Source organism: Patella vulgata, chromosome 3 (assembly GCF_932274485.2).
Source record: "Patella vulgata chromosome 3, xgPatVulg1.2, whole genome shotgun sequence".
NCBI classification, from domain to species: domain Eukaryota; kingdom Metazoa; phylum Mollusca; class Gastropoda; family Patellidae; genus Patella; species Patella vulgata.
The window spans coordinates 84273101-84295817 of record NC_065881.2 but is presented as its reverse complement, the minus strand read 5'-3'; the positions used below and the strand labels follow the sequence as shown (position 1 = coordinate 84295817).

Below are 22717 nucleotides of genomic sequence, written 5' to 3'. Positions count from 1 at the left end.
ATTGTCATATCTGCTACCGCAGTAATCGTACGTTAAAAGTAAGTGCAGTAGATTGTTCTGGCGACTATCAACATAATGAATATCAACACCATGTTCTAATAGATACGTCACAACTCCATGCAGCTGTTTTCTAACAGCTATAGATATAGGTGTATCTTTATCTTCATTCAACGGATTGGCGTCGACTAATTTAACTATACATTGTATTAAACGATCTTCGCATGTTCCGTCAAGCATGTAGTTAATTGTGTAGCTATATAAAAGTAAGTGCAGTAGGTTGCTCTGGCGACTATCAACCCATTGCACACCAATACCATGGTCTACAAGATATATTACAACTTCATACCAACGGGATTTAGCGGCTATAAGTAAAACTTGTTTCTTATCTTGTAATGATAATGTTTCAACTACTTCTTCTATATTTCCACCTTTTTCGGCTTGGCGTAGTACTGACTTCAGTGCCCTAAAAGATATCAAACATGTTGTTTGAGTTATAAAGATGATATAAATATCAATTCAAAAAAAGTAGGGGATATTTGATTTTTAAGTGTTATTAAAGTCACCTAATGAAACTGACGAAGAAACAAATGACAAAATGAAATGAAGTTCACATTCATCGATTTATTCCAAATGATCATTCATCGATTTATTCCAAATGATCGTTAGACTAAGTAAGGCACAGACTGACCATTATAAGGGTAAAATGATACCCGGGGTCAAACAGCAAAGTTACCACAGCATCACAACCAAGTCAGTAACGGGTAAATCCTCCTCTGTTTGCCAAACAAGCATTGATCCGACGTGGCATACTCCTAATGAGACGTCTAAGGTCATTTTGGTCCAGATTGTCCCATTCCTGTTCTTGGACATTGGCAGGACGTTGTTGACGTTGACGTAACCTCTGTCCAAGCATGTCCCAGACATGCTCGATGGGGGAGAGGTCGGGACTCAGTGCTGGCCAAGGTAATGTGGTGATGTTCTGTTGTTGGAGGTAACATGTAACGATCCTGGCCCTGTGACATCTTGCGTTGTCATCCTGGAAGATGAAACGGCGGCCATGACGTCGTGCGAACGGCACAACATGGACTGCCAAGATGTTGTCCCGGTAGTACTGGCCTGTAACACGCCCTGCAACAACATGTAAAGCCGCTCTTCCAGCAACAGTGATGCCTCCCCACACCATAACAGAACCACCCCCAAATCGATCATGTCTGATGACGTTAACGTCTTGGAAGCGCTCGTTTCGACGACGCCACACCCTCCTACGTCTGTCCAAAAAATCAACAGTGAACCTTGACTCATCTGAAAACATCACATTGCTCCAGCGTCGATTATCCCAGTGTTGACGATCCCTACACCAACGACGTCTTGCCTGAATGTGATGATCTCTCAAACAAAGGATCACGCGAGGACGTCGGGCGCGAAGGTGACCCCTATGCAGTCGATTCCGAATTGTCTGGCCACTCACTCTCACACCAGTGTCTGTTTGAAGACGAGCGCTGATCTGATTTGCTGTGATGACACGATTTCTCAAGGCCAAGGTACGGATAAATCGATCCTGGGCTTGAGTTGTCGCCCTTGGTCGACCTGAGCGTGGTCTGTCCTGTACAGATTGTGTATCACGGTATCTGGTCCATAGCCTGCTTATGACAGACTGAGAAACATTCATCGTCCGCGCCACAACCGCCTGTGTTGTGCCGATCTGTAGCATGCCAAGGGCACGTAACCTTTCATTTTGGGTAAGCCGACGCATATCAAAATTTGTTTTCTGGTCACTAAAACAATTAAACTGATGTTTCCACCCTGGAATTCAATGCCACAATGACTGTAACATTCAAAGTCAGAGTCGTGCAAATCTTGGGTTGGACCCCCATGATGATCCCAAGCATCACCTGCATTCCATGCGGTAGCTATTGGTGCTTTTGGGCGTCACATGTAACTGGAAATGTTTCTTCTGTTAGGTTCTATAGTGACTTTTTTCGTAGTCATTTGCATATTTTAGTATTATGCCCCCAAAATCAAATATCCCCTACTTTTTTTTAATAGTATACAATAACTATTTACAAACTCAACGTATTCTGCCTCATGAATTTCTTCAAGTTAAATTTAATCAAAAAATAATCAAATACAGCTATATTATAAAACAAATCGATTTTTTAAATACGTAATTTTGTAAATGCACATGAATTATCTGTTTAGTTAGAGTGTTATTATAATCTGTCCACCAGAGTTGTTTGTAAACACAATACCTTAACCCAGTTACACTGATGTTCACCGTATCTACAAAAGGCAAACAATAGTTAACTCGGATGTTCAGAGTGTCTACAATAGGCTAGTGGACAGATTCTTAAGCCAGGGCCCTGTTTCACGAAATTTTAACTAAAGATAAAATACAAATTTTAGTAGATACTTCAATTTTGATTGGCTAAGCACTAAAATCAACCGAATATTATCCAATCAAATTACTAAAATTTGGATTTTATCTTAGTTAAAATTTCGTGAAATAGGCCCCTGGTCTATTAAATATACGAACCTTTCAGCATCCATCCTGTTTAGCTGTTGGTATAATGTATATCAAGTAGACGTTATTATCTCATCATCACTAAAATACACAAATAAATAGTGACTATTAGTTATGTACACATGTAACATGATCGTCAACGCCACCAATATTCACATACTTCCACTCTACGAACTTGATTAACCGTCGCCTTTACATAATATGTTTAACCATTGGCCCATTGACACTGATTCTGCCAAAGTATTCTCTTGAACTTAAAATGATTCAGTTAAATCAAATACATTTTTGTTACTGTTTTCAATTCAGTAATACGGTTAATCTTTTTGGTATCCCCCTTCTATAACTACACTGATCAGACAGTCATTTGGGTATTCCCCTTATATAACTACACTGCAGTCGTGTCAACTAACTTGTTTTTTTTCCGTGAGACTCACGGATTCGGGAACTTTCTCCCGAACTCCCGTAGGGGGGAGATTTTCTCACGGAAAATGGCAACTTTCACAAAGAGAGGTAAACTACCTTTACTTCCGTTTCATAAATCATTCTGATTGGCTGAATTTAGCCGGAAACTTATAATTTAGATAACACGGTTGACAGCTCCCACGTGTAAATAAAGTATATTGTAATGATAATAGAGTACATTGGCGTACCTGATAAAATGGAGAAATTACAAGTTTCGTTCCATTACTATCAATTTTCATAATGACTAGTAAACGACTGTGCGATTTTCACAATTCTCTCGCGAAGAGTAAACGTTACATGTAAAAATAGAAATAGAAGCCTTATGCAACGTGCGTAATGCTACAGTTAATATAACTTCTGGTGGCATATCCGATTCACGACGACATGTTCAATCGGAAAACCATAATAGAATTGGCAAAGCTGTTGATTCCAGTAATGTGACATCTTTTGTCAATTTTATACCAACACAAGTCAACAAAACAAATCGGGCAGAAACACTTTTTGCAATGATGGTGGCAGAGCACAATTTATCTTGTCTGGCTGCAGTAATGTTTCTTGGCAGCAAATAAGCCAAAGAATTTCAGTGTGGTAGAACTAAAACTACTATGATAGATAAATATGCTCTGGGCTCAAATTTTACAGCTGAAGTTAAACATATGTGCCAAGGTACATTTATTACTTTAATGGATGAATCAAATGACAGAGGCCACAACAAGAACATGGCGATTTTAGTGAGAGTTATTAATGAAGTGAAAGAATGTATCGAGACAAAATTCCTTAACATGCCAGTGTGCAATATTGTCCCATCCAGCAATTTATTCAGTGCCATTGACAAATCTTTCAACTGAGTAGCATTTTTTATACGTCCACATTCATAATGTGAACGTATTATGCCGTCGCCCCTGTCTGTGTGTGTGTGTGTGTGTATGTATGTATGTATGTGTGTGTGTGTGTGTGTGTGTGTCTGTGGTTCGCCTACAGGGCGCAATTCTTCATGGATTTTCTTCAAACTTGGTATACTTATTCCTTATACCCCAAGGAAGATCCCTATTGTTTTTGGTGCATGCCCGACCCCCCGGGGCAGAGCCACGCCCATTTCTAGTATTTGTTTGTTTGTCGTCTACAGGCCACATTTCTTAACTAATAATCTTGAAACTTTGCATACACATTCTTTGTACCCTAAGGAACATCCCTATCGTTTGGGGTGCATGCCCAACCCCCAGGGGCAGAGCCACGCCCATTTTCTTTTCGTGTGTCTTTGTGTCGCCTACAGGGCGCAATTCTTACTGGATTTTCTTCAAACTTGGTATACTTATTCCTTATACCCCAAGGAAGATCCCTATTGTTTTTGGTGCATGCCCGACCCCCAGGGGCAGAGCCACGCCCATTTCTAGTTATAAAGAGCTGACAGTTCTCACTATAATAGTGAGACCGTAGAGAATGGAAAGATAATATATAGAAAATCAATCAAATTACTTCATTCTCAGCGGAGTAATCGCCGTTGGAAGAATAGTGTAGTCTCGGTTGTTATTGCTATCGTTGTTACGATAATAAACAAAGTCTCCATTATCCATTTTAAATTAAATTATTAACTAATTCAACCAACCGCTGCTCTAGAGAGTTGATTATGGATTTAGCATTCTAATAATGATTTATATAACATTTGAGGCCAAACGAAAGATCTGCAATAGGCAGATTAAGCTCTTACATAATGTATTTTTAATCATATTAATTTGAAGCGACTTGATGTTGCAATGTAAATTTTGAGTCTATTAGCATTATTTGTTTGTACTGGATGTCACTAGTTGGTGTGCTCGGAGCCGGAATCTTCCGCCTGTTTGTTAAATCTATCTAGTAGAAATTCAGTATAGTACAATGTGTATATATGATTTTAAAAAGGAATACCGACCTCTTGACATTTACATCCCTTTAAACATATTTTATTTCTTCAGTCGATTTATAGCTTTCTTCTTTGCTCACATGTTTGTTTTTAAAGTGTGGGGTTAATGGAAGAATATAGGGTTATACGAAGACCGACTAGATTTAAATACATTAATCTTAATGATTTGAAAACCAGATCCGCTGGCAAGAAAGTTTTGTTTTAATAGTCTTCTCACTGGTCTTCCTCAAACTCAACTAAAATTCAGCGAATCCAGAATCTCACAGCAAGAGTGCACACAGGATCCTCATATCGCGGCCACATAATCCAAGTACAACAAACCCTTCGTTGGTTACAGTTAGAGCCCGGATCGGCTTTAAAGTACCCTGCCTAACTTATCATTGTGTCAGTGGAGAGCTCCTGGTTATCTCTGTGAATCAATACAACAGTATATTCCTAAAAGACAGTTGCGTTCAAACAATCTCAATCAACTAGTAATACCAAAGTGGAAATTTAGAAGTTGGATTCACTCCCAGTTGAACTGCGTTTTGTTACTTATTTGTCAATCTTAATGTATTGTGTGTAATTATATTAAAGCCAATCTTAAATTTTCGATTAAAAACTCATCTTTTCAAAATTCATTACAAAAATTTAAAAAAAACGTAGAGCCAATGAACTTTTGCATATAGTTTTCGTATGCGCAATGAATATGTTTTGTGAATTTGGCGCCATATAAATGGACACATTATTATACGTCCACATTCATATATTGCCGTCGCCCCTGTCTGTGCGTGTGTGTGTGTGTGTATGTGTGTATGTCTGTGTGTCGCCTACAGGCCACAATTCTTAAGTGATCATCTTCAAACTTTACATACTTATTCCTTATACCCTAAGGATGATCCATATTATTTTGGGTGCATGCCCGACCCCCAGGGACAGAGCCACGCCCATTTTTTGTATTTGTTTGTTTGTCGTCTACAGGCCACATTTCTTAACGTATCATCTTGAAACTATGCATACTTATTCTTTGTACCCTAAGGAACATCCCTATCGTTTGGGATGCATGCCCGACCCCAAGGGGCAGAGCCACGCCCAATTTCTTTTCTTTGTATGTCTGTGTGTCGCCTATAGGCTACAATTCTTAATCAATCGTCTTGAAAAATTTTCATATGAATTGCTTATACCCTAAGTATGATCCCTATTGTTTTTGGTGCATGCCCGATCCCCAGGGGCAGAGCCACGCCCATTCCTTATATTTATTTATTTGTTTGTCATCTACAGACCGCATTTCTTAACGTATCATCTTGAAACTATGCATACTTATTCTTTGTACCACAAGGAACATCCCTATCGTTTGGGGTGCATGCCCGACCCCAGGGGCAGAGCCACGCCCATTTTCTTTTCTTTTTATGTCTGTGTGTCGCCTATAGGCCACAATTCTTAATCAATCGTCTTGAAAAATTTTCATATGAATTGCTTATACCCTAAGTATGATCCCTATTGTTTTTGGTGCATGCCCGACCCCCAGGGGCAGAACCACGCCCATTCCTTATATTTATTTATTTGTTTGTCATCTACAGACAGCATTTCTTAACGTATCAACTTAACATACTTATTCCTTATACCCTAAAGATGATCCCTATTGTTTTTGGTGCATGCTCGCCTCCCCGGGGCAGAGCCACGCCCATTTTTTGTATTTGTTTGTTTATCGTCTACAGGCCACATTTCTTAACGTATCATCTTGAAACTATGCATACTTATTCTTTGTACCCCAAGGAACATCCCTATCGTTTTGGGTGCATGCCCAACCCCCAGGGGCAAAGCCACACCCATTTTCTTTTTTATGTCTGTGTGTCGCCTACAGGCCACAATTCTTAATCAATCGTCTTGAAATTTTTTCATATGAATTGCTTATACCCTAACGATGATCCCTATTGTTTTTCTACCCCCAGGGGCAGAGCCACGCCCATTTTCTTTTCTTTTTATGTCTGTGTGTCACCTACAGGCCACAATTCTTAATCAATCGTCTTGAAAAAATTTCATATGAATTGCTTATACCCTAACGATGATCCCTATTGTTTTTGGTGCATGCCCGACCGCCAGGGGCAGAGCCACGCCCATCCCTTATATTTATTTATTTGTTTGTCATCTACAGATCGCATTTCTTATCGTATCACCTTAAAACCTAGCATACATATTCCTTCTATCCTAAGGAACATCCCTATTATTTGTGGTGAATACCCAACCCCCAGTGGCAGAGCTACGCCCATTTTCTTTTTTTATGTCTGTGTGTCACTTGCAGACCGCATTTCTTAATCGATCATCTTGAAAACTTTTTTATACTTATTCCTTATAGCCTAAGGCTACTTTTTATACTTATTCCTTAATCCTAAGGCCGACCTCTATTATTATTTTTGGTGCATGCTCGACCCCTAGGCACAGAGCCACGCCTAATGTTTGTGTGTCTTGTGTTTTGCCTACAGACCGCAATTCTTAACAGATCCTTTTGAAACTTTGCATACCTATTCGAAACGTCATGCTTTTGGAATAAAGACATCGATTGTTTTAAAATAAAAATTGTGTTCTGTTAATGTGAACGAAGTGTTAAACTGATAGCAGTCCTACAACCCAGTTTTATTTCACAGACCCTCAATGCAAACTGGACCATATCAAACAAAACAGGAATGTGGACGTATATTGCTGCGTTAGCGATGCTCTTGTTTTTATTTAAATAGGTTTTATTACACCCTTTTGAGTAATAGAGAACACTTATCTGTTTAATGAGTTAGTGAGTTGATTAAATACATATTGTTATTTTGTTTATTATTCAGGGACCATGGCCTTCACTGGAACAATCTAGTGGCTTATTGTTCTGACAATGCCAGTGTTATGATTGGGAAAAACAATTCTATATTGTCAAGAATCAAAGAAGAGCAGCCATATGTGTTTGATCTTGGGTGCATTTGTCACTTGGCAAATCTTGCTTTAAATAAGTTGACTCTTGTCAGTTGACCATATGCTTATGGAAATAAATTATCATTTCCATTTAAGGTAAGCTTTATGACCCAAGATATTTAATTTTTTTATTTTGAAAGCCATTATATTTATATTCTAGCTTCAAAAGAACTGAGATATACAACTCATTTTTCTCCTTTTCGAGATAATTGACAGCCATTTTATTTATATTCTAGCTCCAAAACGAACTGAGATATATCAGACATTTCAAGAGTTTTGTGAGGTTGAGCCACATCAGCTCATAAAACATGTACAAACAAGATGGCTGGGTCTTGACAGGTGTCTTAAGAGGACACTAGAACAAATACATGCCTTAAAATCTAATTTTGAGTCGAGTTCAGACATGCTACTTAGCAAATGAAGAGTTGCATTTGTATTGCATGTTTTTAAAATTCATATTGAACCCTCTTAATGAATTCAATACAGCTTTTCAGGCTGATGAAAGCAAAATCTGTTTTTATACTCGGATATGACTCGCCTCTTGAGGAAATACTTGGGTAAGTTTGTGAACTTACAAACGTTCCATATATGGTCAAATAAAGTCAGCTAGCAGATGACATCCTGGCTGTTGGTGTGAAAACCAGAGATTATATGAGCAGTATTGATGATGATATCATGGTTAGCAGGTTCTTCAAGTAAGTAATGAATTCTTGGTTTAAACAGTATCTATTTCGAGACTATTATACAATGTAAAAAGCATAAATAAAAGGATACAAACACAAGCCGAGTAGGCTTATATTAATTTGCTTCCTTCTGGTTTGGGTGTACAATATATGTATAATGTCGAATTATATATGATACATACAAAAACTAATTACATTATTTAGTTATAGTACAAATAAGCAGATAAATGATTTTGTATAAATACATAAATGAATAAATAAATTATCCACCAGGATAAATTTGACATACTATTTATTGCTTTTTTCTGATTACATTTATATTTGACCTATTTATAATTAGTTTTGAAATGTGCCAAAGCTCTGGGATTTCCTGTAACAGATGAGCTTGAGGAGCAATATGCAGACTATAACCTGATGTCTGAAACAGAGCTTCCACAAAATAGTCTGTCACAGGATTGGTACTGGATCAGAATGACAAAAATGAGGCTCATGGATAGTTCTCAAAGATGTAGCCAACTGGCTAATTTAGCATTCAAATTAATTCTAATTCCTAATTACAACGCAGAAACAGAGAGATTATTTTCTCTAGTAGAAAAATCAAAACTGCGGAAAGGACAGAATTAGATAATTCTACAATTTGCAGCCTTCTTTCGTGCAAAATAAACTCCTGTAAACCATGTTTTAAAACAGTGTCAAGTCATCAGTTGTTGAAGGACGCCAAAGCTGCCGCAAGCAAATACAAGAAAGAGCACGGAATAGTAAATAGTCTCATAGCAAAAGTGTTAAAGACTTGTGTAAAAAATGAAATGGGGTTTAACGTCCTACTGTTCTGCTCCTATACTGGGCTAATGAAGACGGGCATACGCCATACATTGTGCTATGAGTGAAATTTTGCCCGGGCAGCGGCACTATCGCCTACTCTTATATCGAATTCCAACTGCCAAGGGATCTTTTACGTGCATTCCAATGTATACACGGGATCTCGGTTTTTCGTTTCATCCGAAGGACTAGACAGTTGTCCTTGTCAGGCCCTCCGTCTTCCATCACTGACAAGGGGGGACCACGCCGGAAAATCTGGGTGAACTTTCTCGGCCAATGCAGGGATCGAACACCCGACGCCTTACCCACGTGGTCCCCCAACTTGTGTAAAATAGTGCTAAAGACTTGTGTATATAATTAAAGTGTAAAAAAAACCGTGAATATAGGTGACTAAAAATGATGGTTTTGGAAGAAGAAATAATTTCCTTGATTTTCCTATTTTTTCAATGCAGGTCTCCTGTTTTTTTCATATCTGGGGGTTAACACGTCTGCTATACAGATCAGATAGTCATTTAGGTACCCCCCTTCTATAACTGAACTGATTAGACAGTTATTTACGTATTCCCCTTATATAACTAGACTGATCAGAAAGTCATTTAGGTATTCCCCTTATATAACTACACATATTGGACAGCCATTTGTGTATTACGCGTATCTAACTAGACTGATAAATTTTAGGTATTCGCCTTAGATAACTGCACTGATCAGACAGTCATTTGGGTATTCCTCTTATATAACTACACGGATCAGACAGCCATTTGGGTATTACCCTTATATAACTAGACTGATCAGACAGTCATTTGCTAGATAATAAAGAATGGCAATTTAATATTAAAGAGATATCACCCAACACTAACACTAACAAAAATGGATTTAGTTATTTCTTTCTAAAACTTCCCCAAAAGGCCGACAATGCAAATCCAAATATGCTTCTTTCAGTCTTGACCAAAATCCCAACAAATACTGCCATGCAAAAGAGGGTGTGGTGGGTGACTACGCTTGGCGAATTTAGCAAAATACACCATTAGATAAACACCTGTCCGGCTGATTTTGTGAACTCTGCTGTGAGGTTTTATTATCGCCATCACTGATGGATTAGCAATTCTGGTTGATATTTTGAGGTCAAAGGTTTATATTCGTCATTTGGAAATATACTGTAGATCCTTCGGACGCCGTCGGTAGGCTACATTGACTAAAGTAAACCTATTTTGGTTATTTGATTCATCCTAAGATCAACTGAGCCTATTATCTGAACTACGTTGTTTCAATTGGCACGATGAAAATATAAAAGGTATGCCGACATAAACTGATTTCAACACTGGTCATATATACGTACCTTACATTTAAATTGATCCACGTGAACTAGGGAAATGACAAATAGCATCTGGTGTCAGAGTGTTTAGCAATGAGATCAATTTTACCCAGAATTTAATCCTGTTATACAGTTCCTGATAAAAGACACGTTCTTAATCATCCATATCATTTCATGTTTTGTTCATCTATATTATAATAAACAATTTCATGTTTTCTATCATCTATATATAGTACAAATAGCTGAATACCTTATATCACTCAGATTATAGATTACTTGCTTTCATATCAGGACTGGTAGGTTTGATGGCCGAATAGTTAGCGCATGCGCGCTGTAACATAAGGTCTGTCATTGAGTAAACTGGTGTGGTTTCTATTCCCCGTTAGTACCTGGCAAGGAGTAAGGTCGCCTGTCCAACCTCGTTGGTTTTCACCGGGTCCTCGCCCCACTGTTAAAGACCCCTATGCGCAAGCGAATTATTGAAATAAAATTAAACCATATGTTAGTCCCGAAATGACCTACGTTGTGTCGTGTGGACGTAAAACCCCATCCCTCTATCTATATCTATCTTGAAAACATGGGCTCTATCGTGTAGCGATATGAACAATTATCTATTTTTACAGGATCAATTATTACCTCTAATATCTCACGTCAAGGTATGGTATTTATTGTTAACAGTATATGTGGGACAAAGACTGTCATCTAATATTAGACGAGACGCTTACTACCAACCACGAACTTTCTTTCACGTATAGTTTCACAGCTTTATTAATACAATTTGATTATTTGGCAATATACCATAAAGTCTTTGTTGATTGTCAAATTGTTTTTTGTTTATTTGTGTGTTTGTGTTATTTGGGGTGAGTTAGGGTCATGGGAATAGTATGTGGCGAACCATTATACAACACTGACTTGCTTATTTAAGATATAATATATTTGAGAACCGAAAGAAAAGTGGGAATATTCGCCAATACATATTGTTGTAAACTGATATGAGCACTTGTTTTATAAATTTGCAGTCTGTAGGCGAGAGTTTATAATTCTACACAGTCACTTGTTAACGCAATGAAAATATCGTTTACAGGGCAACTGGCCATGTGCCTACAACAATCCACAAAGGTTGTCACATATTGAAGTCTTAAGGAGAGGGATTATAACTCTACACAAGCCTATGTTAATGCAATTTAAAATATACTTTGCCTTGCAACGAGATATTACGTCCACATAATCTAAGTCATTTTAGCAATCCACAAGGGTTGTCGCATATTTATTCTAATGTTGGCAATGCAAACATTTACGAAATACGTACTGATCAAATATATAAACCGATGAGGTTATTATTTTAAAATGATCAAAGTCCTCCTGGCTTTCAATCTAATACTAATATTTATTGTACAAACAAATACCGGTAATTAGATTGAAATAGACAGAGAGGGAGAAATGGTACAATTTTATTTCAATAATTCGCTAGCGCTTAGGGTTCGTCAGAAGTGGGAAAACACCCGAGGACCCGGAGAAAACCCACAAGGTTGGACAGGCGACAATACTCTTTGTCACGTACAATCGAGGAATCGAAACCTGTTGACTATCTCGGGCGAAATTCGCAGTAGTAAAGTAGTTAATAACATACGTTTCTAACAGAAATGAAAGGAAATGGGGTTTAACTTCCTACTATTCTTCTCCGACTGGGCTATTAAATGAAAACGAGCAAGCGCCATACTGTGTGCTATGAGGTAAATTTTGCCTGGGCAGCGGCACTATCGCCTACTATTATGCCGAATTCTAACTACCAAGTGATCTTTTACGTGCACACCAATGTATACACGGCTTTTCGTATCATCCGAATAACTAGACAGCTGCCCTTGCCAGGCCCTCCGTCCTGCACCACTGACAAGGTGATCTCTAGGATGGCGTGTCAGAGTCTTAGCCGCCGTGGTCCCGTTTCTAACAGTAAGTGAATCTTACCATAAAAATATAACCTCATTCACTCTAGAAGACATCTTTAAAGCATTGCTTTTATGACTGTCATTTCTCAAGGGAGAGAGAGAGAGAGAAATGGGTTTTAACGTCCACTCGACACAAACTAGGTCATTTCGGGACTAACATATGGTTTAATTTTATTTACATAATTCGCTTGCGCGTAGGGGTCTTTAGCAGTGGGGGGACCCTGAGAAAACCCACGAGGTTGGACAGGCGACCCTACTCCTTGTCACGTACAACCGGGGATTCGAAACCACTCCAGTCGACTCAATGACAGACTTTATGATACAGCGCGCGCACGCTAACCATTCAGCCATGTCATTTCTCGAATTGTCGTGTTAAGGTCATACACTTGAACAACATACTGAAGATTTTATCAATGATAATTCGCTTAAACTGACTGGACGACGAATCATATGATATTCGGTATGTTCAATACTTTATTCATTTCTTTGTGCACAACTTCAATAGATCGCTATGTCACTCAACGGCTTCAAAACATTTCTTTGTGCACAACTTCAATAGCACGACTTTAAAACATTCCTTGAATAGCAGTAGAAACTTGCTTGGACACCGCTACACTGAAAAAACTCTTGTGTTGGATCTCAAGTCCTTAATTGATGATGTCGAATTTTAAGATAACATTTATTTTATTCTCTGTAATAATATGATTCCTTTTTTAAAAACAAACAAAAAAAACCCAAACAATATTGTTATTGAGAAAATCGGAATGAGATTGGAGAACTGGCTTAGCCTATGTAAAACTGTTCTTCTTGAATTTGAATGTAGAGGATTCATCCCAATTTAACTTGATTTCTATAATATTTGTATTTCTCTAAAACCTTATATTAATTATTACAAGCAGTGTGTGTATAGTGGGATACCTGTAATATCTCCTAAAACAACGTATTTTATAACAGTTTTAGTCTATTATTATCTAATTATAAACTATTTAATTAATCAGGCATACAGATTATCCTGATTATATCCTTTGATTATTTTCACATCTTGTCTCAGAAAATTTGCAGACACAATTAGGTTATTACAATGTCTGCGCTTGTAAGAGACTGATTAATATTGACCCAATAAACATGATACACCAAAGAATATTCTCGGAGGATGTGAAAATTAGAACCATAGTGTTATATTTAAGATTTGGATGGGCGTGGAAAAAGCAGAGTTAATCTTCATTGGTTCAAATCGAAATTATAAATTTATTGCTAACCTATAAATAACCAATCAAAATGAAAAACTCTTAAAAAAAAATAAAAATATTTATTTCAGTATTTTGCGATATCACCATGGAAACGAGCATTAATCCCTACTGTACTACAACACGGCAACCGTGTTCTTAAGCTTTGTGTAATTTCTTCCCGGATTAATATTTCAATGTAGTGCATAATTAATCATATTAGTGATTGGTTTGGTTGTTATAAAATTTAAATTATATCTTTTGGGGGTTGAAGTAGGAATGATGTGTACCCATCTCTTGTATTCCCAATGCTTGTTTTAGGGTAATTTAAATCCCCTTTCTTTTTGATGGGGGGGGGGGCATTGTATAACTCAATTTTATTAATATTGGAATTGTTTGTTTATTAACATTCCAAATGTCTATTAAGTGTTGATTTGGCAGTATTAATTTAATATTTCCGATCTGTCATTTATCAAACATTACAGTTTTAAAAGAGCAAAAGAAGGGGTGCTGCATGGGAAAGGTTGCTAAACTGGAAATAAATTGGAAAAATACAACACAAATCTTTGTCTGTGGTTTCAACACAGGTTTTTTCAGTGTACTCCACAACAATTGATACGTTCTTCGGGGCTTTGTGCAAGTAAAAAAGCTTCAAAAGCATAATTCTCAACACGCCATAGAAGTTTGTATCGAAATAAGTAATAATATAACAAATATTGAAGAGTGAGCCACTAAAATATTTACCAAACAATTTTTCTTAGTGGTAATGCGTTCTACATTTTCGAAGTGCAGGGCGCCGTGACATCGCCCAGGTGAAATCTCACCAAATATCGCGTCGCATTTGTTACTACGAACCACTACTACACGAGAATATAAATATGGACATATATGGAAAGTGACTTTTGATCAGGTGTGACGGAGTGTGCACGCTATTTCTGGCTTGGAGGACTTGGGAGGACATTTTAAGCCCGGCCCATACCGCCACGACGTGCCCAGACTCTACCCAACGCAACGTCTTGTCTCAGATAATCAGTGCAGTGTGGACAGTCCCACGACCACGATTTGATGGATTTCCGTCGCGTCGTGTCCCGTCGGCCCGATTGAACATGTTCAATCGTAGTCGAATGCAGTTGGTTGCAGTCGTAACTTATCGTGTTTGTGTGGACACTCACACGGCGCGATCAATTGTCTTACTGATGTTTAGCCAATCAGAGAGTAGAATTTAGTCATGTGACTGTGCAGCACATTTCTTTTTACGAGCAGTCAACTTCAACGGCATCTTGGCAAAATATAATGTCACTTTTATGATTCCGGTTTACTTTTGGAATCACTCGCTAGAGGGAAGTGGCGCAACTCACGACGCATAATCTGTGAGAGTCGGGCCTGTGTGGACTGGTACCGTCGTAGGCAAGTGAAGTAAAGGCGCGACCCGATTTTTTTTTTACAACTACCCACGACGCTGAGTCCTGTCAGCTTGTGTGTAGTCGTAACGGTATGGGCCGGGCTTTAAGTTGGCAAGGAAAGATATATCGCGTAGTCGTTGGATTTTATAAATCATAAAATTATGCAGTAACTAACGTTTTACCTTTATTGCAATAGGAATTGGTTATTATATGTTAAACTGTGTACATTACAATTTGAGGCCAGTTTAATTAGAAATGAAGGGTGGTACAGGGAGTAACTTTTTGTGTCATCAAATCATGACAAAACTTACTTAAAGAAGTTCTTGGAACGATCCACTACTGTGGTACCATCAGATGTGGTACCATTTCGAGCAGACCTAAACTGCTCGTGAACTCAAGAGGTCTGCCATCTTATACAGAGTTAAACATAAATTATGCAAGAGCGAATTTAATCTGCCTATTTTAGGTCTTTCTTTAGGCCTGAGATGTTATCTAAATCGTTAATTAGACATTAATTAACCTATCCAGAACGTATTCAACTCTTGTAACATAACACATACTCTTTTTATTAAACATATTTTATTACTGCATAATATATATACATATGGTGGTTGGATCAGGAGATATCTAACTAAAGATGTTCTCCGTAGGTCACAGAAAACCCAACTCCCTTTGACTCTCAAAACCAATCTTAAATAACGTAGTGTCATCTCTGCCGCCTGAATCCTGATTGGTTTACAGGTTACATAAACAATTAAACTGATTGGCTAACTCGTAGTCACATTGAGTTTGATTGACAGTAAGATAATCCAACATAAACTAATTACTAGAATTCGCACCTCTAAGCTCTAAAGCAACAATGTTAACACCTGTCATGGATTCTGACTGATACACGTTTGTACAAGCTATCACGTCTTACATAATATTATGTTTTAAGTCTACGACTGATACAGATAAAAGGCGTGCGGAATTTAGAAGTTTATACAACGCAGGTAATTAACAATGAAACTAATTATTAATGATCACCCATTCTAACTTTAAACAATAGGTGTCAATATCTGTTGTGCTTAAATCTTATCTCATATAGGTACTCCGAGCATACAAGTGAGTACCACCTATCAGCTGTTAGATAAGATTAAACTTGTAATTAATCTGTCTATTAGAATGTCAAAAATAAGGAAAGAATGAAAAAAATATAAAATACTGACATAGATTCAAATACAATATTAAATTTTAGGTCTCAAATGATATTGTATTACACTCTCGGTGCCATCGTTACCCTGCGATATTTACTGGAATTGAATGTATTTCGTGATGGATGAATTAACGTCAAAATGGAAAATCGTCACTTTGCTTTTAATCGTCCCGGCTTTTGTAATGATGATCGAGGCTAGGCATAAAATTCAATCGTTAATATCTCGGTTCAGAGTGGAGCAATTTGACTGAAATTTTCAGCATATTCTCTTCACGTTATCTATTTTTTACTATTATAATGACCCTTTAAAAAAATGACTTCCGAATTGCCGCTGTGAAACAGCTCGGTGCTGTTTTTCTGTCGTGTAATCGATTATAACTGTTTGTTCAATCTCTGATGAATCCGGAGCTATCGTAGATCACTGAGTACGATGTTGGCTGACTAACCCGAAGTTCCACAGGTACAATAGGTCACCAAGTTAATCTCTGGTGAATACGGAACCAACATGGCCTTGTGAGTAAGACGCTGGCTGACTATTCTGTAGTTCCGGTAGCTTACATCTCGGCAGAGTGAGACGTTAAAACTCATTTCATTTCTTTTCGGCTGATAATTCAGTGAGTAAATCTAAACAATATGTGAACAAGTAAAGAGATAAATATAAACGAGAGGGAGAGAGAGAGAGATTTGGGTACTAATTATCATAAAACTATTTTAGTTGCATAATTCTCGTGCGCGTAAGGATTTTCAGCAGGGAATAATAAGGAGTGCAGGACCCGGAGAAATCCCACCGCGAGTTTGGACAAATTATTATTATTACAGCATATTTATATTGCACCCTTTCATATAACATGTTCCGGGGCACTTTACAAAGTGACAATGTATATCACACATAAACAACAAGATTATGGGCATGTTAACGATTGTATACAGAGTCAGTTAAACGCCTGATTAAATAAATGTGTTTTAAGTTGTTTTTTAAAAGAATATAGAGATGTACAACATCTTAAACTAAATGGTAGATTATTCCATAAAACAGGTGCTTGATAACTAAAAGAGCGCTGACCATAGGAGACTAGTTGAACAGTTTTGGGCTTTAAAAGTAGTTTATCTGATGTACGTAATGTTCGGCCAGGTGTATAAAGTTCTAAAAGATCTGAGAGGTAAACAGGAGCTAAATTATTTAAACATTTAAAAGTAAGTAATAAAATCAATTCGATATTTAACAGGTAACCAGTGTAAATTATATAAAACAGGAGTTATGTGGTCACATTTCTTAGTTAAAGTAACAAGTCTAGCCGCAGTATTCTGTACTTTTTGTAATTTATCTATAAGGTTTAAAGGTAAACCAACTAAAAGTGAATTAAAGTTATCTGATCGAGAAGTGACCAGAGAATTAACAAGTGACTTAGTGGCCTCTACAGTTACACATTTACGTATTTTACCTATATTTCTAATATTAAAATAGCACAATTTACAAATATTATTTACTTGAGCTCCCATAAGCATAAAACTATCAAAGATAGCGCCAATATTACGAGCAGAATAAGATGAAAATATATCACAATTACCAATTACAACAGGGGGGTTATCTTGTGCAGATTTACTTAATTGATGCCTTGAGCCTAATAACAAATATTCGGTTTTATCATCATTCAATTTTAGAAAGTTCTTTGACATCCATTTTCTAATTTCACTAATACAGTTCTCAAGTTGCAATTTTGATAAATTGAAAGAAGATGGACAATTAGGTGTAAATGAAATATATAATTGAGTATCATCGGCATACAAATGAAAGCTGAGAACATATTTTCTGACAATATCTCCTAATGGTGATATAGACCTTATTTTCTAATGGGCACCTATAAACTACAGGCTGCCATCAGAATGACTAAACTCAAGAATCTCGTGGATGAATATTTAAAAAAAATAAAAAATATTTCAACTAATGTGTTTTTTATACGCCCATATTTTCATGTGGACGTATATTGTCGTCGCCCCTGTCTGATAGTGTGTTCGTCCGTGTTTCCACATTGTATTTGGGGACACTCTACATGTCACAATGTTTATCCAATTTTGACGAAACTTGACATATAGTGTTATCTACCGATGATCTCAGTTCATTTCGATAATCACGCATACGCACTCAAATAGCTCCCAATTTTTATCGGATTTAAAAAAAAACCAAAAAGGTTTAAACATATCACTGTATGTGTACACAGTGGCCTGCACGTAAAAGTTCCATTGGCAGTTGGAATTCGATTTAAGAGTAGGCGGTATTTCCGCTGTCCGGGCACAATTTCCCTTATCGCACACGGCAAGGCATATGCCCGTCTTCATAAGCCCAGTAGGAACAACACAGTAGGACGTTAACGCCCATTTCATTTTAATGTCAGGTCTACATTTCGTTGACGTTAAACACATCTTGCAATGTATGGTAAACTTGTAGCTAATTAAAAGTTTGTTGATTGTCGGGTGACGCCCTGATATCATCGTCCGCAGACATCTTAAAGTGTTCGAAAAATCTAACTTATGGGTATGTTTTTAATCCAGTGGAATACAACCTGGAGGATTATTCTTGATTAGGTTAATTAAATGTTAAATAACGAATCAGTATACATATTAGTGTGGATTAAGTCGTGGGGTATTTTCCCCAAAAAAGTTAAACACGCACAGTTACTTTAAGAAGTTGCGGACCGTAAACATTCCGAAGGCGTATATACAATCATCCACATGATAGCGTTTATAACGATCTTTAAGAAGCGTACAGTTGAGAGTTGTTATAAAAATTCTGAAGGCGTATTTACAATCACTCTCATGATAGTGTTCACAACGATCCTTATGCACACTCCTCGCAGTGTTTCGTTTGATTAGAGCTAAACCAATTACTCTCCGCTTTAAAGAAGGCAAATTCTTGTTCTAAATTAACAACCAGTAGCTACCTGCGTAACAATACCAAACAGAGCTCCAAATTGGACCAAATATGTTTACATAACGTTACGTCACGACTCACGATTTTATTATGCCCAATTAACCAGTGCATAGCAGAATATTGCAGAAAAACTAATCGTGTGACAAACGAGGCTATCAGTACGGACATAATGTAAACAATACTGTTTTGAGTCGAACAACAATTTCACCGTTTTTAATACCTTAAATCACTGTCCAAAGTTTTAGGAAAGGCCCCTTAGTAAAAGAAGGGCTGCCATGTTGCTGTGCTTGGGGATAGATTTGATTGAACGGGAAGAATATAGACACACTCACTCAAAAGTTCAAGTATCAGAAGCTAATTCAGTAATGGCCAGAGAGGGATTTCTCGGATCATTGCTTCAGGAATATGATCCTTATGAAGGGTAGAGAACTGTAAACAGTTTGCAGGCGTATTTACAATCACCCACATGATACATATATTTCACGTTTCATCAAAATCGGGTTAAAATTGTAACCTCTAGAGTGTCCACAAGCTACAACACGTGGTTATTCGTACAATCGGGGTCATAACCCATGAAGTTATGGTCCGAGACATGCCAATATCGACAGGAATCTAGATCTTTGTGAGGTAGACCTATATTTCAAGTTTCGTCAAATTCGGATCAAAATTGTGACCTGTAGAGTGTCCACAAACAAATTGTGGACGGACAGAAGTCCGGACGTAGGGGCGACGACAATAAACGTCCACATGAAAATGTTGGCGTATAAAAAACCCTACGCACAATCATATTATTGAGACAAAACACAATCATATCTTAGCCCTCAAATGCACGTGTCAAATGTACGTTAAATTCCATTTCCCTCTCGGCTAAATGTGCGGGTCCATAGATTCAATTTGGTGGAATACTAATTTATACTATTCAAAAAAAGTAGGGGATATTTGATTTTGGGGGCATAATACTAAAATATGCAAATGACTACGAAAAAAGTCACTATAGAACCTAAGAGAAGAAACATTTCCAGTTACATGTGACGCCCAAACGCACCAATAGCTACCGCATGGAATGCAGGTGATGCTTGGGATCATCATGGGGGTCCAACCCAAGATTTGCACGACTCTGACTTTGAATGTTACAGTCATTGTGGCATTGAATTCCAGGGTGGAAACATCAGTTTAATTGTTTTAGTGACCAGAAAACAAATTTTAATATGCGTCGGCTTACCCAAAATGAAAGGTTACGTGCCCTTGGCATGCTACAGATCGGCACAACACAGGCGGTTGTGGCGTGGACGATGAATGTTTCTCAGTCTGTCATAAGCAGGCTATGGTCCAGATACCGTGATACACAATCTGTACAGGACAGACTTTATGATACAGCGCGCGCACGCTAACCATTCAGCCATGTCATTTCTCGAATTGTCGTGTTAAGGTCATACACTTGAACAACATACTGAAGATTTTATCAATGATAATTCGCTTAAACTGACTGGACGACGAATCATATGATATTCGGTATGTTCAATACTTTATTCATTTCTTTGTGCACAACTTCAATAGATCGCTATGTCACTCAACGGCTTCAAAACATTTCTTTGTGCACAACTTCAATAGCACGACTTTAAAACATTCCTTGAATAGCAGTAGAAACTTGCTTGGACACCGCTACACTGAAAAAACTCTTGTGTTGGATCTCAAGTCCTTAATTGATGATGTCGAATTTTAAGATAACATTTATTTTATTCTCTGTAATAATATGATTCCTTTTTTAAAAACAAACAAAAAAAAACCAAACAATATTGTTATTGAGAAAATCGGAATGAGATTGGAGAACTGGCTTAGCCTATGTAAAACTGTTCTTCTTGAATTTGAATGTAGAGGATTCATCCCAATTTAACTTGATTTCTATAATATTTGTATTTCTCTAAAACCTTATATTAATTATTACAAGCAGTGTGTGTATAGTGGGATACCTGTAATATCTCCTAAAACAACGTATTTTATAACAGTTTTAGTCTATTATTATCTAATTATAAACTATTTAATTAATCAGGCATACAGATTATCCTGATTATATCCTTTGATTATTTTCACATCTTGTCTCAGAAAATTTGCAGACACAATTAGGTTATTACAATGTCTGCGCTTGTAAGAGACTGATTAATATTGACCCAATAAACATGATACACCAAAGAATATTCTCGGAGGATGTGAAAATTAGAACCATAGTGTTATATTTAAGATTTGGATGGGCGTGGAAAAAGCAGAGTTAATCTTCATTGGTTCAAATCGAAATTATAAATTTATTGCTAACCTATAAATAACCAATCAAAATGAAAAACTCTTAAAAAAAAATAAAAATATTTATTTCAGTATTTTGCGATATCACCATGGAAACGAGCATTAATCCCTACTGTACTACAACACGGCAACCGTGTTCTTAAGCTTTGTGTAATTTCTTCCCGGATTAATATTTCAATGTAGTGCATAATTAATCATATTAGTGATTGGTTTGGTTGTTATAAAATTTAAATTATATCTTTTGGGGGTTGAAGTAGGAATGATGTGTACCCATCTCTTGTATTCCCAATGCTTGTTTTAGGGTAATTTAAATCCCCTTTCTTTTTGATGGGGGGGGGGCATTGTATAACTCAATTTTATTAATATTGGAATTGTTTGTTTATTAACATTCCAAATGTCTATTAAGTGTTGATTTGGCAGTATTAATTTAATATTTCCGATCTGTCATTTATCAAACATTACAGTTTTAAAAGAGCAAAAGAAGGGGTGCTGCATGGGAAAGGTTGCTAAACTGGAAATAAATTGGAAAAATACAACACAAATCTTTGTCTGTGGTTTCAACACAGGTTTTTTCAGTGTACTCCACAACAATTGATACGTTCTTCGGGGCTTTGTGCAAGTAAAAAAGCTTCAAAAGCATAATTCTCAACACGCCATAGAAGTTTGTATCGAAATAAGTAATAATATAACAAATATTGAAGAGTGAGCCACTAAAATATTTACCAAACAATTTTTCTTAGTGGTAATGCGTTCTACATTTTCGAAGTGCAGGGCGCCGTGACATCGCCCAGGTGAAATCTCACCAAATATCGCGTCGCATTTGTTACTACGAACCACTACTACACGAGAATATAAATATGGACATATATGGAAAGTGACTTTTGATCAGGTGTGACGGAGTGTGCACGCTATTTCTGGCTTGGAGGACATGGGAGGACATTTTAAGCCCGGCCCATACCGCCACGACGTGCCCAGACTCTACCCAACGCAACGTCTTGTCTCAGATAATCAGTGCAGTGTGGACAGTCCCACGACCACGATTTGATCGATTTCCGTCGCGTCGTGTCCCGTCGGCCCGATTGAACATGT

General features: G+C 37.3%; 1 pseudogene; it reads left to right on the top strand.

Annotated features, from left to right (window-relative positions):
• Nucleotides 1–8257: 8257 nt before the first annotated feature.
• Nucleotides 8258–10902, top strand: LOC126815066 (uncharacterized; annotated as a pseudogene).
• The last annotated feature ends 11815 nt before the right edge of the window (nucleotides 10903–22717 follow it).